This window comes from Athene noctua, chromosome Z, assembly GCF_965140245.1.
Source record: "Athene noctua chromosome Z, bAthNoc1.hap1.1, whole genome shotgun sequence".
Classification (NCBI taxonomy): domain Eukaryota; kingdom Metazoa; phylum Chordata; class Aves; order Strigiformes; family Strigidae; genus Athene; species Athene noctua.
In genome coordinates, this window is record NC_134077.1 from 80,446,401 (window position 1) to 80,470,020 (window position 23,620).

Genomic DNA, 23,620 nt, shown 5'->3' on the forward strand with positions numbered 1-23,620 from the left:
TCTCCAGTATTTGATAGGGGAAATGGAGCGATGGGGCTTTTTTTATAGCGGGAGGGGCAGTTTACCTCCCGGGAGCTTTTTTAGCGTGGGGAGCGGAGGATATTTGAACAGGCACTACAGAAGCTGGAAGGCTGGAAGGGTGCTAGGTGGTAATTCCACAAAGCTAGCAGGCTACACAAAGGAGCTACAGCCTATTTATCCTGTTACATGATTACTAAAAGCCTACTATTATTAAAAGTTAACACCCATTGGTCCGTAATTACCATTCCACCTGCTGTTGGTTAGTTCTACTTAAATTAGCCTCACTTGCCATGTAAATTAGCATGCATGCTCCTTGGAGGTGGGGGGGCAAGTTTTTCACTCTTGAATTGAGATGGTGGGTCATGATCTCCCCCTGCCACCTTTACTTCTTCCCCAGTTTCCAGAGAGTTTTGCTGACTTCATGCTTCTTGAGCAATCACTCAGCTTCTGGGGCAGGATGCTCACCTCTTATCAGTCCTTTATGACTTCTTCGGTGGCAAAGTTTTTAGCAAGGAAGGCCTGGATCGTACCAGACTTCCACAGTGGAGCCAGTGATTACTGGTCAAACATTGGTACGGCCTACAAGGCTACAGGAACATCTGATTTTTCAAGTGGAAGGTGAGGCAAGCTGAGGAAAACCACTTTTCTAAGATCACCCAGCACGTCAGGAGCATGTATCACTGACATTCCTGTCCCATGGCCTGTATAGTATTGTTTCTTCCATCTGTTCACTGCCAACTAATGTACACCCCAATGAACAGTGCTGTGATTTCAACATATTAAGAAGATAATTTTTAGCAGAAGAGTCATTATATTTAAAATATTCACCTTAAACACTTACTATGTCATTGGAATATTAAGTAATATTTGTATACCTAACAAAAAAGGCTAAGAACATTTCTGGGCACACTGCTACTAGAAACAATTCCTGAATTTGGCTCAAACTTTAAGAATTTATTAGAAGTAATTAAGTAGGGTGGAGGAGAAGTATGCAGAGAGGAGTTGAGGTGTGTTTTTCTAGTTTTCATTTGTTTTTATTTCTTAATAAAAATTATTACATATTTACATTAATTGATAACATATTAAATTTATTTAAATTCCTCAACCCAAAACTAGCTTTTTTCTTGCCTGGAACAATGTATATATTACTACATGCCAGCTGATGACACGGTTTCTCATCTTCAAATGTTTTTCATTGCAACTTTAAAAGGCTTCTAGTTTTGATGGTAGCAGTGAATATGTGGTAGGAAAAGCACTGTGTATACAAGTTGATCATTTCTGGTCATAATGAATGCCCTCTGCATTTCAAGTTGTTTGGGGTTTTTTTTCTCCCAAGAACTTGGACTCCATCCAAGCTATTTGACAAAACCCCTTTTCTCATTCAGAGGGTTAGATTTATGGAAGTGGCTTTGGAGCCTCTGTACTTAAATCTAGAGAAAGAATGTTACCTCTTACAGGACTTTGAAATTTTCATGGTTTATAACCAGTGCCTTAGTTTGAAGAATCCATTTTTATACTGAAGGTCATGGGTAATTTTTTTTTGAAAAATAAATTAAGCAGCAAACAGGACATTTTGCAGGCATGTCATATGTTTTATAAAATTAATACAAAGCCCAATTTCTGTTCCCTCCTAGATGAACTTGTATAATTTGCAATCTCTTAGATGATATACAGAAATATTTTTTTAAAAAAACATCACTTTTGCTTTTTCAGAATTATAGTATATCAAGTTGGAGGACAACTAAGAATGCTGAGCAGGTTTCATGGGAGCACCAAAAGAGAAGAGCAGAGGAGACACAGGTTGAGCAGAGTGCCCTTCCTTTGAAAATGCCATTTGAGCAATCACACCAGGACTGTTCTGCCAGGAACGGACGGTGTTAGTTCCCTGGGCCTCACAACGCTGGTTATTTAGTAGGGACTCACAGAAGAGTCCTAACTAATTTTTGGTACTTAAGACACCTAGGAGACTTCCTACAACATTTTTAGAGGCTGTTCAACCTGATCAGCCTTGTAAATTGCAAGTGCGGTACTTCATTGCTAGATGTACATGTTCACTGCAGTGTAATAAAATGCTGATTAAAGCAGTGAATTGGTTTACAACTTAGAAGCCCTCGCAGAAAAATTGATTTCTTAGGTGCTTCCCAAGCATTCAAAGAGGAAAAGAAATTAAGCAGCTCTCAGCATGAAGGACTAGAATCTGCTCCAGCCAAGTCATTGAGTCCTGTTGCAGAAACATTCAGAGTTATTCAGGGAGCCATGAGTGAAGAGTATGTGAGAACTACTCAGGGTGTCTTTCAGTTTGAATTATCTGGTAAGACCATCACTTGTAAAAGCTTCACACACTCACTAGCAAAAGGTGCTCGATGTTTTCCAAGAAAAACACCCACCTTTCCAAGCTGATCCCAAAACAGAGCACCCTTTGTTCCGTCCTGTGTGATGCTCCTTCTCAGGACCAGCTTCAGCACGTGCAGGTGGGTGCTGCCACTGCTGGCCTACGCGGGCAGGCTTTGCCAGCGCGCCGGCCCTACGGTGTGGGAGAACTGAGCATGCACACGACCAATGTGATCAAGCAATGCCCGTTTATTACAACTAAGAAAGCCCTTTTATGATGTTTTCTCGCACACATGAGTAACATGCAGTACAAGTCCTCAAGATTGGACAGTTAACTTAGCCCGCGCTTTAAACCTTCTTATGATTGGATAAAAAGTGCCACATCAGCCTTGCCAGGCTTCCTGCCTCGTGTAACTTTCTCTTCCGTCCCAGCCCCTTCCGGGGATTGTTTGTATCATCAAGTTTCTACCCCTCATTCAGGGTCACATCCTTATTGCATTCTTGCTCAGGCTGAGGCTCTTATCAGTCTTGTTCTTGCACAGGATTGCTCACATGTCCATTCTCTCACAGAAAGTCCTCTAGAATCCCAACACTACAGCCCAGCGTTAGCACAGGGTTAGCTGTGACAAAGGAGGCACTTGGTATATTGACCTGAAAACCAAGGGTGGGAGCGCTGGTTTTGGGAAGCCTTCTGTGGCGGCTGATGTGGTTATGAGCATGTCGAGTGCCGACTTTGTGAAGATGTTCACAGGTGAGTGACAGAGGCATTCGCCAGGACAAACACAGGTGCTGGTGCCCAGAAAACGTGCTGCTGGTGGTCAGATAGACAGCCTCCTTGCTTTGTGATCCTGGGATGGAGGAGCTTTTGGCATTGTGTGGCTCAAGTGGGAGTGTAGGCTAGAACTCCTTGGGTTTTTCTGAACTTTTCCGTGAACAGGGAGAGCACTAGAGCTTACACTGCTTTTATTTAGTAGGTATTGAAATCCTATCGGTGAGTGTAGCTTCAGAAAGAATCCTGTCAAGCTGCTGGACTTCTGTTCTGCACATCTGAACTGCGTTTCCTAAATATGCACTGCTTTTACAGCAAAACTTGGTAGGAAAGTAACCTGGTTTTTTTCTTCTCCTCTGAGAGACCTGAGTTATTATATATGGTCTTGTCTCGTTTAAAATCAGTGATAACCTAATTTTCTTAAGTACCTGCATAGAATCACAGAATCACAGAATTGTTTGGATTGGAAGAAACCTTAAAGACCATCTGGTCCCAACCCCCCTGCCATGGGCAGGGACACCTTCCACCAGCCCAGGTTGCCCAAAGCCCCATCCAGCCTGGCCTTGAACACTGCCAGGGAGGGGGCAGCCACAGCTTCTCTGGGCAGCCTGTGCCAGTGTCTCACCACCCTCACAGTGAAGAATTTCTTCCTTACATCTTATCTGAATCTACCCTCTTTCAGTTTAAAACTGTTCCCCCTCATCCTATCCCTACACTCCGTGATCAAGAGTCCCTCCCCATGTTTCCTGTAGCCCCTTTAAGTACTCGAGGGCTCCTATAAGATCTCCCCTGAGCCTTCTCTTCTCCAGGCAGGTATATAACATCTGATACAATCAGGCCCTCTTACTAATTTTTTTCTGGCTCCAGAAAAGAGTTTTACTGGTGAAGTATTTGTTGGACAAGAGGCAATGTCACAACTTTCATAATGTTAAATTGTTGCACTGCTTTGTAAGTGTGATTTCCGCATTCATTGCTATTCAGAAGAGTTCTGAACCTTCTTTAGCAAAACTTCAAAATGGAGCCAGAAAAGAATAGATTAATCATGAAAAAATAGCTTGTCCATTAAGTCAGTTAATCACTATAATCAATTCCTCAGAAAATACCTTTTAAACCTGGACTGGAAAAGCAAAGTCTATTTCAATTAATCAGCCTCCTCCTTTTTAGCATAGTGCTTCAATATTGTAAGATATTTATAGTTATAGAGATACAGATATATGGAAATACTCTGTTAGACTGAGATATTTGAATGGTATGAGATTAATTGCAGAGTCTGATTTAGTATTTTTTACAATGTGGATAAAAATATGAAATATATACCTAAGAGGAATTTCTAAAGAACTCGAAGGTCTTACTCTAGCAGTATTACTATTTCCTGCTCACAGCCAGTATCCAGTTCCTTCTCATTTTCTGATGACTCCATTTCTTCTTTTTCGATAAGCTAAAGCTTTATGGCTTTCATGTCAGGAAAATGAAGTGTTAAAGGTGACATTGTGCTAGGAATGAATCTGGAAAAGACACTGCCACAGTTCATTTTTGAACCCTATCAGAACACTGGACTTTCATATATAACTACAATGCTGTTTTAAAATATGATACTAGTTCTCATTTTTCTTTGATGCAGTGTAAGCATCAATGAAATTTGTAACTGTTAGAAAAGACACAACTCTGATTGTAGTACCTAACAACAAACACATTTCTCTTAACAACTTGCTATAATGATCAAAACAAAAACGATGCCCCAAAATTCTGTTGTTTCGAGAATAATTTATTTTCATTCTCACTTTTTTCTCTGATTGTATTCTGTCTTCTGTTACTGTGAGATGTAGACTAAGAGAACTTTATTTCTTATACTGTTATCTTGTCTTTGAATTACCTGATGTCTAGTGAGGAGTGAGTTCTGATCCCAGGATTAGGGGGTGCACAACATGTTTCTGGTGTACTGTAAGAGTTGAACTTGGCACTAACATTTCCTCTGACTGAGAGACAAACAGCATTTTTCTCTCCTGTACTGGTTTCACAAAGCTTGTAGGAACTGACCATCTCTATCATATGTTATTAAAAAAGGCTGATGATCTCAAGCTATTGGAAACCACAATGTATGTACTTGTGTGCAACATATGATCGCATAAATTTTGTTTCTTTAGGGAGCCCTCTTAAAATATGAAACATCCTTTGAATCCTACAGATACTAGAAAATGTTTTACAGGAGAATGTACATATTTGAAGTACATTTCCAAACACTATCATGTAACACTGCAAGAACTAAAGCAGATTAAAGAACTTGGGTATGGGGAGCAAGGTTGCTTAATTTCATACCTATTTCACATGAGCCCCATGCCTTTGCAGTTTTTCCTTCTGTTTAACTTACTTTTCTGCCAAAACGGTGTTTTTTTGCAGGATTGTAGGGGTGGAGTGGAAAGGTATGTAGCATCCTGTTGCGGTAGAGACGGACACGACAACATTTTTCAGCAGAATAACCATCTTCATTGCTCCCCCCATCTCTTATATACTTTATCCTTTTATCCATACACCATTCTCATTTGTTACATGGCTGTTTGTCTGTTACTTTATTGGCTACTTAAAATCCCCTCACTGTTCGGGTATCTGACAAGCACAGTATTTTTCTTCTTTCTTCTTATCTTCAGTTCCTTTCTCAGGCATACACTCCTCGGAGACTTTTCCAGCTGCTCAGGGGTACACAACAAGCTGGTTAAGGTCAAACTGTTCTCTCTCTGTCAGGCATTTAGCAGGCCCACTGCCTCCCCCAACAATTTCCCCTTTTTGTCTTTGTGCTAAGAATATTGCATTGGCAGTCTTCTGCAGGGTCCTTTGCAGGAGACTGATGAGACATGGCAACATTAAAAGCACAGTTACTATGATCAGGAAAACTACCCCTACAGTTTTGTCCAGAGATATCAACCATCCAGACAGCCCCCCAACCTTTGAACATCCTTGTCAGCCAATCTAAGCCATCACCTTCTGTTAAACACTTAACCCCATCTTTTAACTGTTGTATGCTCTTATGGATCAATTCAGAATGATCTGCAGTTGCTGTGGAACCCTGGCTACAGTGAGGATTTAGAGTACCTTTCCATGTAAGTTGGAAATCCTACGCGATGCATCCATCCATAGGTGAGGCATCAAAAGTCGCTGCAAGCAGGTCCAGCCTCCAAATCAACAGGCCAAAATATCTGGCAATTTTCTTTGCATAGAAACATCTCATTTCATCCTCCTGTTGGGTTCCACCCAGAGCCTGGCCAGCACTCAAGGGGGATAACCAAAGGAGTTTCTAATAAGGTTAAACACTTGAGTTCTTAATTCTTGATATTGCTGAACAAGTAAGTTGAATACACACACTCTTACAGAATTTCATCCTTATTAATAACTACCATTAAGGAGTTGCAATCACTGTTAGCATTTTCTCTTAGAAGAGTTGACAATCATAGTGTGATTAAGAACAGAGATAGTCTCCTTTGTCCTATTGCAGTAGCAAGCCTTACCCAGACGTTCTGCTTAAATGATCAGTTCAAAAGACTGCAAACTGTCGGTACAGGGGCATCCACAGCACCCACAGCCGGCTCCTGAGTGTCCAAGGAAAGCTGCATCTTATGCCTCAGGTGTGGTCGCACACACCTTGCTGGTAACCATCGGGGACCGTGTCCTGTGGAGACAAAAGCATAACCTCTTCCCCAGGTTAATAACACGTATGGTCCACTCCACTGGCCAGTAACTAAATCTTTAACATGTACTTTGATGCCCTTTTGCAAATTCTGTTTTGAAAAAGAGAAGAAAACTGTTGAAAAAGAGGAGGCAAAGAATTAGCCCCATAATGGAGAAAGTTAAGAACATAAACTGCTTTATCCGAACATGTCTGTAGTGGTTCCCCAACCGTTTCCCCTTTTTGTTTTTTGAAGCTGTTGCTTCAACATACCATGTGCACGCTCAACAATTGCTAGTCCTTTTGGGGAATGAGGAATACCTGTAACATGAGTAATACCCCACAGATTAAAAAATGTTTGAACTTTCTTTGAAACATATGCTGGGCCATTGTCTGTTTTAATTTGGTGTGGTACCCCAAGCATAGTAAAAGCCTTCTTCAAATGTTGAATCATATCTTTTCTTGTTTTTCCATTATGTGCTGTTGTTACCAAAGCATGAGAATAAGTATCAATAGAAACATGAACATACTTCTGTCAGCCAAACTTATTTACATGAGTAACATCATTTTGCCAAATCTGTAAGGCCTGCATACCTCGGGGATTAGTACGAAAATACACTGGAGTGTGAGTTCCTCGATAATCAGGGCAAGTAGCTACTATAGAGTGAGATTCAGTATGGGACAAACTAAACTGGTGTCATAAAGCTTGAAAACTTTGATGAAAAAATTGATGTGATAATACAGCTTGTTGCTTCATGTTAGGAACAGTACTCAGGGCCATAGCAGAAACAAGGGCATCCACTTTGGCATTACCTTCCGTATAAAACCCTGGTAAGGTAGTATGACTATGAATGTGCATGATAAAATAAGGATTTGTTTGTAGCTGAATACTCTCCTAGAGTTCTAAAAGCATATTAGTTGTCTGACATAATCTGAAGTACTTTGTCTAGTCAAGAAACTAAGCTAGCTACATATGCTGAGTCAGTTACAATATTTACAGGAGTAGAAAAAATGGAAAAAAACCCCAGCCATTGCACGCAGCTCTACTACTTGTCGAGAACTTTTTTGATATGCTACTTTGTTGTTCCAGTTGTTGTTTTCATACCATACTACTGCTGATTTTCCTGAGACATCTGTAAAGACAGTGGGGCCTGATACAGGTTCTGGCTGGCTTAAATTTTTCTGACCAAATGGTATTTTTTGAACAAATTTCAGTAGCAGGTGCGATGGTAGGTGATACGATATCTGTCCGGGAAAACCCGCCATGGCCACTTGTAGCTTGTAATTATTTGCCAGACACCATTCAAAATACCAGTTTTGAACAGGTCAAACTATCGTAGCTGGATCACGCCCTGTTAGTTCTAAACATTGTTTCCTGGCTTTTATGATTACATCAGCAATAAATTCAGACAATCCAGGAGCAGTTTTTCATGGCTGGAATAATAAACTCATCGATTCTAAAATATGTAATGGGTCATCCCACTCAGGATTCCACTGCAGCAAAGCACCAAATGGCACAGATCTATTTGAGAAAGAAGTTTCTCATATATAGATTGTTCCACCATGTGAATTACACTTAATGCTTCCTTATTTAATATTCTGGGTTCTGGTGGATCATTGGAATTTTTTAATAATTCCAATAATGGTTGCAACTGCTAATTGGTCTGTCCAAGAGAGGGCCTGATCCAATTCAAGGATCCCATCAGTTTCTGTACATCATTAAGTGTTTTAACCTCAAGGCTGAGTTTCACAGGTTGGGGCACCACCTGCCTGCTTGTAAATGTCATTCCCAAATATTTCCAGGATTCTACCTTTTGTGCCTTTTCTGGGGCAATAACCAATCTATATTGTTGTAATGAATCTCTGGCCAAATTCTTCATGTCGTTCAACTGCTCCTTGCTGTTTGATGCTAACAGGGTGTCATCCATGTAATGGTAACAATAACTAGGAGGAAATTTTTCCGTTACAGGTGACAAAGCTTATGCTACAAACCACTGACAAATTGTTGATGAATTTTTCATACCTTGTGGTAAAACCTTCCATTGATACCTGTTTGAAGGTTCCGCATGATTTAAAGAATGCACAGAAAATGCAAAAAAAAATTTTTTCTTTTTTTATCGTGGGATGCCAATGGGATAGTAAAAAACCCAATCTTTTAAATTCATCACAATGATTTCCCAATCTACACGGATCATGGCAGGAGAGGGTAGGCCTGGTTGTAGGGTTCCCTTTGTAGCCATGACAGCATTAATTTGCTGTAGGTCATGTAAAAATCACCGTTTTCCTGATTTGGTTGGTCGGTTGGTTGGTTCGTTTGGGGTTTTTTTTGTTTTGGTTTGGTTTGGTTTTTTTATTACAAACACCAGGGTATTCCATGGGCTATGAGAAGGTTCAATATGTCCAACAGCCAGCTGTTCTGCCACCAATTCCTGCAGGGCCTTTAATTTTTCAATTGGCAGGGGCCACTGATCTACCCACACAGGGTTATTTGTTAACCAGGTTAATGCAAGTGTGGGTTGTTTAACACCCTGCAACACAGTGACCCCCGTCAAAAAATCCGTGGTAATTTTCACTCCTCACTGTAACAAGCAGTCCCTTCCCCACAGATCTGGGGCGGAGGGGGGTGGCTGTCATCACATAGGGTTTGACAGTCACCTGTTGACCCTCAGGGTTGGTGATCAGAATTGGCACAGCTGCTACTCCTGCTTGCGTTGACCCTCACAGTCCTACTACTCCCATTCCCATATTTTCTGTTGGCCAGGTGGATGGCCATGATAATGAGATATAATGGTTACATCAGCTCCTGTGTCCAGAAGTCCGGTGTTACTGTCACTGGCAATTGTCTTCTGTTGGATAGTGTACAGGTCATCTGTGGTCTTGATGATGAAACAGTCTGTGACCAGAAGACTTGCAGAGGTCCTGTAGAGCCTAATCCTCCATCATGTCGCAACCTTTGTTCTGATTTAGAAACACAACTTAAAAAAGGTACAAGTTGAGCAATGCAAGTGCCTTTTGGAATGGTTACTGGTGGATAAGGAGTAGAAATCACAGCACAAATCTGTCCAATAAAATCGGCATCAATAATCCCCACATGCACAATTAATCCATTCAAAGTGCTGCTAGATCTCCTGATTAGCAGCACGCTCAATCCTCGTCCTTTAGGTCCTTTCGCATCAGGTGGGACTTTAACAATGTCTTTTTATTTATACTTGCGCTTGGACGTCCCCTTATCTTCTTCCAGTGTTCTAAAATACAGCCTAGGGGACTCTTTTTGACTATTCTCCCACTCTGGCTGCTTTCTATTTTGCCTACTTTACCTTAAATCACTACTTAAGTAAGTTGACAATATTCAGATAGTACAGAGGTGCACTCTCCCCATAGAGTATGCACCGAAATTCAAGACAATGAACCCAGAATTACTGCCTCCTGCTAGAGGAGATATTTCACTTGTGACACTTAAAACACTGAGCCCCAACAAAGAGGCAGCACCAGTGACCCAGCGGGTGGGCACTAGGGCTCTGTACTAAGGAATGTTCACTCTAACTCTGCAGCTGGGCTGCGTCTCACACACACAGAACAATCACACAACCACACAAAGAGGCCTCTTACACTGGTTACTCACACAACATAAAATGACAAATGCTACAATCAGTAAAACACCCTTAAGAATATCTAAAGCCATTGTTTGTTGATGATGTGGTGTTGACAGACAAGGGATGCCACATCACAGTGTCACACCTGCTGTACAAACTGCCACTTTTGGTGTTCGGGAGGGCAGGCGTGGGCTGAGAGCGTGGGGCCAGAGGCCGCAGGCGGCCGCCCCGCGGCCGGGGGGCTCGGGGAGGCCCCAGGCTGCCACCGCCAGCTCCGTGCCTGCAGGTAGGGGGGCGTGAATGCTGAGCACAGCCGTGAGCGATCGCCTCCAGTATAGCTGTTGTAAATGAGTTTTGAAGTCCGTCCTCATTAATGCTTTTCTGTAGTTCTTTAATAACAGGGGAATGCCGTCCTTATCAGCAGGTAGTGGATGTGTGGAAGGGCTGGCGGCTCTTCTGGAGGTGTTTCAGACACAACTGTAGGATCCGCCTGAGAATCGGATCCACTAGGTGACATGGCACCAGCTGCAGCTGCGGTGGTAGTCCGGTCACTTTTTAACTGTTTCAGGGGTTGATGTATCTGTTGCCATGCAGTTAAAAATGATGCAGCGATGGCATTCTTCCTTACAGCTGCCTTGAATAAGGCAATCCCTGCCTCTTTCCATGTTTCGAGATCAAAAACAGACAGTGCATCAGCAGGGACCGCATTCATTTTGCACCAAATAAGCAAAGTGCACAGGGCTTTCTCCTCATCAGAGGGAGGTGGCGGAGCAGAGGGCTGCACGATGGGAGGTGGAGGGGGCACTGCCTGAGGGGCTTTCTGCTCATTCGGTCTTTGTGGAGGAAACAACTCATCTTGTGCTTCTTCATCAGAGTCCTCATAGAATCCCCTCACCCTCAACCGCAGTCTACATTTAGGACAGGCTCCCCCCGCTCTTTTTGATGTGGGTTTATCAGAGAAGTGCAAAGTTTGCATAGCAGCACTTAATTCTCCTTCTCCATCACTCTCATTATCACTCTCACTTTCCTGCTCTGCATTTCCCTCCTTGGTCAGTTCTTCCCCCTCCTTGGGGGGTGCTGAAGGGTTTACCCATTCTACTGCTTCACCCCCTGACACCATATGCCAATCTCCACCCTGTAAATAATTTGGAGGAGGAGGAGGAGGAGGAGGCTGAGATCAGGGCTGCAATCTTATTTTTCCTGTAAGGGGTTTTCTTCCTGCGACAGCCAGCATTCTAGTGTTAGCACCGCTTATTCCTTCCCTGTTGTCTTTTACTTTTGCTATATTTCTTTTGTCTTTTTCCTCACACTCCACCTTCCATTCCTTTAGAGTCTCACTTAGCAGTTGCCAGGTAGTAACCAAATCTGCTGCTTCTCTTGACCTTTTAGAAATTGCATTCCATAGTTTTTGTCCTACTTCTTGCCAGGCAGTCACACTGAATGCAGTGGCTGCCATAGCTTCAAATCCTTGCATTTTGCTCCATGTCAAAATCCTTTTTAAACTATGCTTGGTGGTTTTAACACCCTTTTTCTTTATCAGGGCTTTCCATGTGGCCAATATCGTTTCTTCTTTAGTTATTTGTTGCCCCATAATTACAGTCCTGTTCCCAGTGGCTCACGTTATCAGGTGTCAAAGTTCAGATCCGGACCAGGCAGACTCCCTCTGCTCTCAGCGACACCGGGCTTCGTCCCCGCTGCACCTCAACCTGCAGCTACACAGAATTTCTCTGATCCCGCCTTTGTTGCAATCATGTTGGCTCGATCACGTTGGCTTGATCGCATTGGCTCGATCACGTCGGGGTCACCAATTGTCACGGTAGAGACAGACACGACAATGTTTTTTCAGCAGAATAGCCATCTTTATTGCTCCCCCCATATCTTATATACTTTATCCTTTATCCATACACCATTCTCATTTGTTAGATGTCAGTTTGTCTATTCTTTATTGGCTACTTTTCTTAAAATCCCCCACTGTTTGGGTATCTGACAAACACAGTATTTTTCTTCTTTCTCCTTATCTTCAGTTCCTTTCTCAGGCTGACACAGCACTCCTCCAAGACTTTTCCAGCTGTTCAGGGGTACACAACAAGCTGGTTAAGATCAAACTGTTCTCTGTCAGGCATTCGGCAGGCCCACTGCCTCCCCCAACAGCATCCAATTCAATATTAACTACATCCTGGCACCTGAGGACAGAACATGCTTATTTGCTTCCCTGCCTGGGTCTATAGTTCATGGTGTGTGTCTTTCTTGTGTAGACAGTAATATGGCTCTTGCACAAAATGGTTGATAGTTGTGAACGTCATTTGGTGATGGACTGTGATGCCTGTGTAATCCTAGAGAAAGGTGTCATCTTTAGAAGAAAAGTGGTTTTGTTGGAGATGGATCCAGAGCAGCACAACCCGTCTCCAGCTGGCCACTGTGCTTCTTCTCTCTCTAGTACATTAGTAGAGTTGCTTGATGATGGAAGAGTGATCTGGCTGGCAGCCAGATCAGAGCTGCGCCTGACCACTGATGCAGTTTTATGAATGCTAGGGAGAGAAGGGCAGGAACTATCACATCCCACACTTTGATTGGTATAACCAGCTATGGATTCATGCCCAACAGGACAAGCAATTCATTAGCAAGAAAAAGGAAAACCAGAAAATTTGATCTCTGTTTTTCAATTAAATGTACTTACCCTATGCTACATGACCCAGCATGAGCATGTGTCCCGCAGGCAGCATCATGAGCATGTGGGTAGGTATCCCACTGCCTTCCCCTCAGAGTCCTTGGGATAAGTGGTGTGGCGGCTATGCCATGGGATGCGTACTGTGGGACCTAATGAATACTTGGTTCTCGCATTCCGAATGTTCATATTATGGCATTCCTGGGGTTTCCACTGTAAAGAGACATGTCTGGAAAACATGCCAGTCTGCTGTGCACTGTTAGGATGAGACCTGCAACCGGTACTGTGATGGAGGAATTACTGCAGGTATTTGCATTCTGCAGAGGATTTTTACATGAGGGCAGAAATGTATTGCTTTTTAACCAGTTGCACAGCTGTTGAGATCCATAAAAATGAAGCGACTGAACAAACAGTGACTGTTCTGTGAATGCAAGTAACTGGAGAGAAACCTGCAGGTTCTTTGGGTGATGGCTCCAGCTGATAAATGAGGAAAACAGCTCCAAGACCCGTGTAAAACAGATCCTATCTGCAGCCTGCTGACAGTAATGAACAGGGCTGCCAGCTCATCAGACTTCGAAGAAATGCATGCTCAGGCCTCATGTGCCCAAGGGCTCTGCCTCAACATCTCTCCCACCTCATCAGCACAGTTCCAGCTCCTCCACTTACGTTTTTCTCCCTGTGGAGAGCCAGGGGTTAGAGTTAGGGTTAGGGTTAGGGGTTAGGGGTTAGGGTTAGTGTTTTCATGGATCTGGGACAGATAGGGTGCCAGCAGAGGAGGAGCAGGCGCAGGGGACCATGTCCAGGCCCCAGGGCCCCGCAATGTCCTGATGTGCTGCCAGGATGGCCACCAGCTTCTAAAGGGCCAAGTCTGATAATGTGCACCGATATCTTTTTCTACTCTTAGTAGGGTTCAAAAGCGGGAAAGGATGGGATAAGCAGGTTTGCAGTAACAGCAAATTATGTATCTGTGCCCTGCAGCCTCTCACCTCCATTCTCTCTCCTCTGGTGCAGAGTCCCTGCTCCAGAGGACTGAGGGAGTGCTTCTCAGTGACAGAGCACCAGGACTTGTCATACTTATTTGTCCCACCAAAATAATCAGTGAGACCCTAATGTTTTGTTGTCAGGGAGAGACTTGGTTTGGAAAAACTTTAGCCGAATTCTTAAGACTTTGACAGAAATTAAAACTACTGAATCTGAGTCCTTATAATGGAGCATTGCTTAGTGATAGTTCTGTGTAGCATTCTATCCAAGAGTAAGGTATTAACATGGCAAAGTTAAGCAATAACTATATATAACTAGATCAAGCAATAACACATAGAGTCAGTATTTTTTACGGGGGTGTAACTGCTGCTCTGTAGCTCTCTTCCCACCATTCCCACAGGGAGCTGATGCTGAAGGAAGAGGAGGGGACCTTGCCAACTGTATGGGGGACAGCGTCATTGCACCTCTTGAGACAGGTTTACCTTTACAGAGTTTTATCAGTGGGGTCCACACACCAACTTGAAGTTACCATAGGGAAAAAAGAGTGAAAAGAGAAGGAAGAGGAAAACTTCCCCATGGCCTGCCAAGAAGCAAAGCAATGGGGCCCTCAGAAAGTCCTTTCCAGTGTCAGCAAGTGGTGAGGATGAGGAAGATGATTATAACTTTTCTTGTCAGGCTTTTTCCTTTGTTAGCTCTGTGCTTGGCATTAGGACCCAGCCAAGCTCCTCTTTCTTGTTCCTGTATATGATGCTGCCAGTGCTGACAGGATCATAATTAATCAGTCATAGGTGTTGAATACTGTTCAATTCAATTTGTGCATGTTTATGGCTGGTAAGGCTTATGGGATATTTACATGATTATTATTTACTTTTCTATTTGCTAACTCTTGTTTTTCCCCTAATGTTAACTAAAGCTACAAAACAAGTAGAAAATGCAGGGAGAAGAAAGCAGGGGACTCCTGGGCTGTTAGCAATTGCTTTCCATGAGAACCTATTATGATACTGAGATTTGCAGGTGGAAGGCCATGAGGATAACAGCACAAAGGCAACACCATGGGAAGGAGAAGGGAAAAAGACTGATGCAGCAGTCCAGGCAGGAGGCTACAGAGCTGCAAGGGAAAGACTGGCTGCAGAAGTGCTCACAGAAAGCCCCTGGCATTTTAAAGGTGAAGGCACTTGTCCATGTGTATGTGCAGCAGTTGACATGTCTAGCATCTGCTGTTCACTGCTAGAAGAGGGTTTATACAATTAAATTGTGGCTGCAGGTTTGGACTTGGAGGCCCTCACATCAGAACTTCACAACCAAGGAGGCAGGAAAGTGAACACACTGTTTCTGCATGGCATGGCTAAACTCAAGTGTATGGTTAAGCTCAGTCTCTATGCAAGAAAGAAAAAGTGAGTTATATTAAATTTCTTAAATGTGAACTGTAATTTTGTGCTTCTTTTCCTGTTCTTACTTTCTCTCATTGATAGCAACCCATGGCATGAGCATCAACTCTCAAAACATAACTTTCCATCAATGGTTAAAGTTTTACCAGGGTGAGGGATAACTACTGTACAATTATTTTCAGTTGTAATTTTTGTCCTTGTGGTGTGTGAGTAAGTGTGAGCTATGGTATTTGGAGAATAAATAGCATAGCACTAGTGTACAGGGTTCTGGATTTTTTCCCTAGAAATATAATTCATACTCCTTAAAAAATATTTTGTCCAGAAGGATGTTGTCAGTTATTTCTTCATAAGCTAACAGCTTACTATTTCTGCTAAACAATCCAACATGATACAGGGGAATTGTGTGATCTTTACTATAAAAGCAGAATGCCCGACGTCACATCTATTCACTCAGATCTCTCAAACTTCTAAGTTTACCAGGCCAGAAATGGAGGGAATAAAAGAATAATATGGTTGACTTAGGAAACAAACCCAGCTGGCTCACCTGTTTTTTTGGTGGGTTTTTTTTGCCAGATGAATAAATGCTCCTGTGATGGTGATAGCTGAATACAACCTCAGCTAATAATGCCCCATCTTCATGTTTACTACCTTGACTGATGTTATTTTCTTTTCTTTGAAAAAAAGAAGAACCACCAAAGGCATGACATAGAAGACACTGTTGTCGGCCTTCTACAGGTGGGCAACTGCACCAAAGGCTGGAAATGGCTCCAAGATTTCTGTGGCAGAACTGAAAATCAGCTCCCACACCAGTCCAGCTGTCATTGCAACACTCTTCCCCAACCTCCACTGTTTTGTGGTTGCACTGTGAGCTCTGTAAGGCATCCTGTAAAAAAGTAGGTCTGCACTCACAGACCAGTGTTAAGAGAGGAATAGAAATGGACATCCTGTGGGTCAGCTATAGCCTTCATATGTCGCTACCCCTTTGCTGAACTCAGAAACTCACAGCTAGCAATGCAAGGGGGTGAAAAACACAACCTGTTGTGTTTTAAAGCCACTCTCTGTGTTGTGAAGCACATTAGGGAACAACTTGAGGCCACAGGCTTGAGACCAAAGTGACATGGCTTCTTAGACATAGAAACGGCCTACTGTCCTTATCTTCTATGTGAAAATTACACACTGTACATTCTTACTAATATTAGTCAAATCTCCATCCTATAATTAGCTCATACTTATACTGCCAAGTCCCCTTCTTTCTTTCAAGTGGGTTTCTTGTTGAGCTGTTATAATACATTTTTACCATACTCATTATTCAGGCTCTGCTTTACCTATGTATTTCTGTCATGCAACAGCTGACACTCACCTGCTATTGCCATAGACATATCCTGTTCCACCAAAACCCCAGGTGTCTCTCGCATCATTATGAGTCTTCTGAAAACAAACAGGGAGCTGCTATCAAGTTGAAGAGGAAATGGAGAACTCCAGTCCTGTCCTTTTCTGTTTCAGCCCTTTGTGGCAGACAGGTACTCTGGGGAAGCTGTACAATGTGTACAGTCCATCAGTGCTTTCTCTGACTCTGTTTTTTATTTTTCACATTAGTCTTTTTTTGCCTGTAAGACATTTATGTTATTCGCCTAAAGCAGAAGTAATTTTCAATACTGAAAGAAGCTCATTAATTTTATTTTTAAAACATTTTTGTAAGAGCTCCATCTTCCAAGCAATCATTGAAGAAATCAGAAGCTTTTCCATATTGCAGCAGTTCATATTCTGTCTGATTTACTCACAGAGGGCACTGTCAGCCTCATTTGTCCTTCCATGAGAAAAAAGTGACTCAAATGGCTTCACGTGTAGTAAAAGTGTAATGAGCAGTGAAAATGAGACTTCTTAGACTCTCTGAAGCCATATCAGACAAGACAAGCCTGTAAAGTGAAGTAAATTAAAATCCACAGGAATTTCATACAAAGCAGAGTTGTGCTGTGGCAACTCTACAAACACACAGGCTGGATTCTCAAGGATATTTCAGGCCTCTGGTAAAGTAGCGTAGGATTTTCAAAAGCATCTCAGGGACAGATCTTCATATGCTTTTTTTCTATATTAGTAAAAATTGTTAGTTGCAGTCTAGGAACAAATCTAACAAAGAAAGGACCAGCAGGAAGTTAGTTCTGCTCTGATATGCTTGACTGTGAATGCAAAGTAGCCTCATGACACCCACGATGACAAGATTTTTTTGCCGTGTGTCTCCTACAGCACCATGAACACATGAAGGAAAGGTGACGTCTGAACATGACAGTCTGAGGTCCTGGTCAGGAGAAAACTCACAGGTACCTCTGTCAGATTGTTAGCTACTTCAGATGGGGCAAGAAGAAAATCTAGAGCTGACCCAAAGGCTGCGTGTTTTTCCTGAGCACTACCATCTCTCTGTAGGCTTTTGTAAGCTGTTACCATTTTGTGTTTTGTCAATACACACTCTTACTCACTGTGGTCTTAACTCTGACAATGCTAGGCATTCTGCTTTTTTTTTTTTTCTTTCTTTTAAAGTTGATGGCTAACTGCCATGTTAACAGATCCAGTCACTGTGAGTTGAGTGGTCTTTAGTGTTGGTACTTATTCCCCCATGTTCCCTCAGGATGTCCAAAGGAAAACGGGAGTGCCCCCATGTGTGCCATAGGCTGGATTGTGAATCTCCAAATAGAGTGTGGGAAGGGCAGGAGTCTTCTGTTATTCAGTGATTACTGGGAAAAGACAAAACCTTTGCAGTGCATTATCATGGCTGAATCCCTCTTCCTCAGATTGTCCCAACTGCCTTCTATTTAGGAAACAAGCTCATGACACTCCTTGCCTGATCACCCTTTTCAGTTCAGCCTGTTTTTTCCTACAGGACCAGAAAGACGTCTGCTTGAGCACTTGCTTAAGTCTGCCCTGCCCGGGTCAGACAGAGCAGTATTTGCAACAACTAATCATAACAATCTGCTGCAGGCAGCTGGAGCAGAAGACCATTCTCCTCAAGCTTCCCTGTTTGAAACAGGGTCATTGTGGGCTTCTATCCTCTGTTACTAACACAGACGGGAGGATGTCTTCCTCTCTTGTGGATCTCTTTAGCTCTCTGTGCCTGAAATGCTGGAGTTTCAACCCCAAGCCCCAAATTAAGGTTGACATATGGGTGATTCCCACAGCCCTTCCCAAAGGAGGGTGAGTTTGCCTTCAGGCTTCCCTCCAGGGTGCGGCCGGCCTGGCAGACAGAGCCATTGGGTAGATGAGCCCTGGGTGTCCCGCATTGAGTAACCCAAGGTCAGGTGTCCCACTGAGGGATAAAAGCTGGGACCCCTTGCAGGAGGGGCAGTGTCTGTCTGTGAGGTGGATGCCCTGTGCAGAGTTCCCTGTAGGGGAAGGACCTCCCGCCTCCCTGGGACTGGGCTCCAGTCAGGTCTGGCTTGTGTAAAGGCGGGCTGTGTAGAGATTCAGTGTGTGGCTTCCTTGGTCTTATGTCTTTGGCCTGTTGGCTCGGTTGTCTCCTGGTCCTTCTATGGGAGACTGCATCTCACCATTTATTCCACCCATTGTTGGTCGTGTGGTGTCGTTGTTGGGGTCAGTGGGATTGATGTGGATTATGTATAATCTGACTGACTTGTTTGTACCCCCAGCGCTCACCCATGTACTGACCCTTTTGTATCAAATACAATTTGGTTATTGGTTCATCTTTATGCTGGCTGTCACGTCCCGCTCCGACGAGGGGGACAAGTGACTCAGATTCGCAAATCCCCAATTGGAGCGGACAACAAGTCTCCAAGTTCAAGCATTTATTAACTACCTACAATGTACTAATTGAACACATGATAATTGGCTAAGTACAGAGCAAGTTGTGGTGAGCAATATAATATGCTTTGCATTTCTTAATAGAAAAAGGAAAAGAGGGAGATAGAGGGAATGGGGGGATACAGATCACCGGTCTGGGTTCCTGCGCTGATCCCGCCGGCGAGGGTTCCAGGAGGCGGCCGTCTTCTTCGCTGGCATTCGTCTTCTTCGCTTCACTGCTTTCTCCAGACGGTCAGGGGGGCAGGGAGAGGGGCAGAGAGAGAGAGAGAGCCCTTTCTTCCCCCCTTTGATTTATACCCATTTTCCTTGGGTCCGTCCCCTAGGTCGACCCACATAGCTACGTATCCCATGTACAGGGAGGGGTAAGGTGTTTCATGGGATGATGTCATTAGCATGATCATGACAGCCCTCGTTAGCATATTGAGGGGTGTCAACTTTAATATGCATTTTGTGGATAATGAAGCAAAGTTCATTCACCGGACACATGGCCCTTGAAATCTGCCCAGGTGCCCCAGAGGAGAGCCGTCCTGTCTCCACAGGGCTCTCTCCCCCAGCTACATCGGGCAGCGTTATCAGCTTGGGCCTTCACAGAATGCACCCTGTGACTCATAGTTTTGTCTTGCGAGTGTTTGAGGCATTTCTTCAATCAGCCTCAACTTTTGCTTTCCCAGGTTGTTTGTCTTAGTTTCTCACAGGCCTGGTTTCTCGTCTCTCACACTGGCTGTGTCCTTTATGCTAGGCCTGATAACTGACAAAACAGTGCCCTGGTTTCTGACCTGTGGAGAAGGGATGTAGAGTCAGTATTAAAAGCAGCATTGCAAGTGCTGAAGTACTGTTGAGCAGGGAGCAACAAGATGCTGTGGTGAAGGTATGACAGAGCTGAAGGGCCACAGTCTACCAAAGGTGAATTTGTTCTGAAATCATCTCCAGAAGTGACAGAAATCTTACGGCAACATACAGTGGCCCCACAAGTAATTTTTTTGACTGGCAGGTAAGTGAAGGGTAGATTAACTGGCAGTGCTTTGCTTTGAAATATTGTCTGTATTTAACTACAAGTGATGTTCCAGGAATATGGATGTAATACTTCACAGACTCAGTTTTAAAAATGTTCCTTACATAAAGAGAAGGTGTGGGTGTGAGGGAGAAGTTGTCTGCTTGCTGTTCCTCTTTAAGGATCACTCTTAAGCAAATGGGTCATGTTGTGAATCTGTTTTGCGGTGCCTTGGTAAACTAATTGACCTTTCAAACATTAAATTTCAAACATTTTGTACAGGAAACCTAAAACCACCCCAACAGAAAAACAAGTTAGTCATTACTGTATTCTGTTCTCTTTATAAGCAGTTTTCTAAGGAAGTTCCCAATAGCAGCATCTCTATCATGTCCTGTGCTTTACTCCTTGACAGTGCCAGACAGCTGATGTCTACAGAGGTGCTCTCAGCCCGCTTGATGGTTTTTATTCTGGTTGTGCCTACACCACTGTAGCTCTGCTACACTACTACTGAAAATGCAGGTATACAAAGCCCTCTGCATAAGCCATGAGAGGACTCTGCCTCCTTATTTGCTAACCCCCAGCATGGCACTTGTCCACTTGTCACACTGGTTGTCTGCATAACCTCCACTTGTCACACTGGTTGTCTTCAAGTCAGACCACTTGTCTTCCTGCGGATGGGGAGGAAACTGCCACCCACCTTGCTGTTGTTGACTTCCAGTCCTCATGGTTGTGTGTCTGGAAGCTGTACCTGCCCCACAGACCCACCCCTTGCTCTGCACTTCCAGAGCATTGATGTCCCACCAGGGACCCTTTGTCCAACCCATTACTACTGACTTGCAGGCACCTGTCTCTCAGCAAGCCCTTTTCCCCAGAGAGGCATGTGAACAAAGACTGAGTGGGTCTACCTCGTGCTTAGTCCTCTGAGAGGTGACTGGAGGAGTGCTCCAGACTGACACATGGACGTTTGGAGTGGGAAGCTGGGTCTCTGGATTTTCTGTGCTTATGTCTTTGACTCAGGTGGAGGCAGTCTCAGTGAAGATCCAGCTGTCTGCCTGCGTGCTGGAAGGCTGCCTAAAACAGGCTCCCCTAGCAGCGGTACAGAGGAGGTAGTGTTGGACACCACAAGGTTCTGCTGGCTTTGCAGCTCTTCTGGGACCTTCTGGGACTCCCAGATATGGCTCCAGCTGACTGACAAGGTCAAATCTTGCTTGGGTCACAGCAAATGAAGACTAAAAAGGAAGATGTTTCTTTTAACTCACACTGCTGTCTCAGGGGGCTGCCTTTTACAAGCTACTGGCTGTGCAAGGAATTCTTCCTGACTCAAAAGTGGTTCTAGCTTAACTTCTTGCACTGCAGGAACTAGTTTGGCACGCATTCTTCTGAGGAACATACCTCTGAAAAACACAGCAGTGTATTCCTTCTGTGATAAGACACTGATTCGTGATCTGCATTTGGCTGGTACCAGCCACGATCAGCAGGCCTTGGAGGAGACAGGGCTGGTGTGGCGGTGGCCTGATCCTGCCCCTCTTCCTGTGATGCAGCCAGTCCTGATCAAAACCTATGTGTGGTCAAAAGTGTCATTCTTGGCCTTTCTTGTCTTTCTTATCCCAGCTGCTCTTGTCATAAGTCCTTAGCATACGGCCAACCTTCTGCTAAAAACAGAAGTATTTTCTGATTGCCCCTCTCTCCTTCCCAGCCTGTTCAGAATCTCCCGGGGCAGCTTTCCTCCTGCTGGGAGAGCTGGGGGATTTCACAGGGGTGCTGTTTCATCTTTGTGTTTCAGCTGGCAAAACTTCTGGCACAGGATCAGGCTCATGACCACTGGTGGGGGCTGATGGAGAGCATATGTGCACACTGGTACACACTGCTCAACTGGGCAGGAGCAAGCAAGCATGGCCAGGGCACAGACTGTAGGGCCCTGACTCATTGATTGCTTCCTTGCTGTCTGGGTCAAATGCAGGGCAGACCTAGGCAGCAGAATCAAACCTCTCAGCATGAATCTCAACTCACCTGCCAGTCGGGCACAAACAGGAAGCAGCCCTTGCCCGTTCCACTGATATGAGTCAGCACTTGTCTCTTCTCACAGAGGATGTCCCTAGAAAAAGCCAAGCTCTGCTTGTTACTGCTTGAAGATATGAGGTCACTGGTTGTCCATGCATTTTCTGTGAAGTGGTGACATCTGTGCTCTCATGTAGCTGTAATCTGGTGTGACTGTGGGACCTCTCTTCAAGTAGACAAACAGGTGTTTCCAAACAGGAGGACAGGGATTCCTTTCCCTCCTGTTTGACAACTTGTGCACCTTGTTTAACAGTCTGCTGGCCCAGCCAATCTTTCTCTGTGGAAGACTCAGTTCTTGGAACATTTGGGATGCTTTTGCCTTTGGCCACTGGTTTTGTCCTGCTGGTGGCACTAGTGTTAATGGGATGACAGGCAATCCAGCAGGCTGCCTAGTGGTTCAGGAGGGGAGAGCATGAGCTTCAGCTGAGCACCATGAGCAGTAGTTTCCCAGGCACTGTGGTCTGGAATGAGCAAATCCCACCTTGTCACACAGCCTGATGGGGCTGATAAATGGTCATAGCACAGACAGGTAAAAAGAGGTTAGCAGGTGGCCCGGTGTCACAGAATAAATTTTACATTAGTTCTTGGATGAGGATGTGATATATCTTCTTCCTCAGTCTACTGCATTAATGACAGGATCCTGCTGCCTCATCTGAGCATGTGGACCATCTATGAGGAGATGCTTAGCACGTCCTGCAGGTGTGCATGCCAACAGTCAGGGCTCTGCCTCCGTATGTTTTATGCCAAGTGGGGAATAGGCGGAGAAATGATCAGCAATAACACCACCTCACCATGGCAGTCCCTCAGCTATGCAGAGGCAGGGCAGTCTGTCCATCTGCCCAACCTGTAGCGACCAGCACAGTCCTGTCGAGTCAATACCAGCAGTTCTCCTTCCCAGAGAAAACCTTGCTTTCACAGGAACATGGGTGCACCCTGCTCGCTGCCCTTCCAGTGCCATTACTAACACAGGCAGGGAGCTAAAATGAGTTTGTCTAAAATTGCAGTTCTTTGCTGAAGTGCTGGTGACATCACTAGGCTAGCTGAGCTCTTTGGCAGTGCATATGATGAGAACCAGAAACCTCTGATGCTACAGCCCTGTGTACAACACTGCGATGATAATGGGGCACAATAGTCAAGCAACCGCGTCAGAGGGTTAAGCATTTTCAAACCCTCTTTTTAATTAATGAGTGCATATACAACATTGACCTGGGGCTGTTCTTAACAATGAAGAAGTGAAGAAACAGGCAGGGGGAAGAAGGTGGGAGGAGTGTGGGTTTGAACACTACTTTGTTCTGTTGCACAGAAATGCATGAGAGAAAAGGAGAAAAGCAAAGAAACAAAGAAAAGGAGTTGGG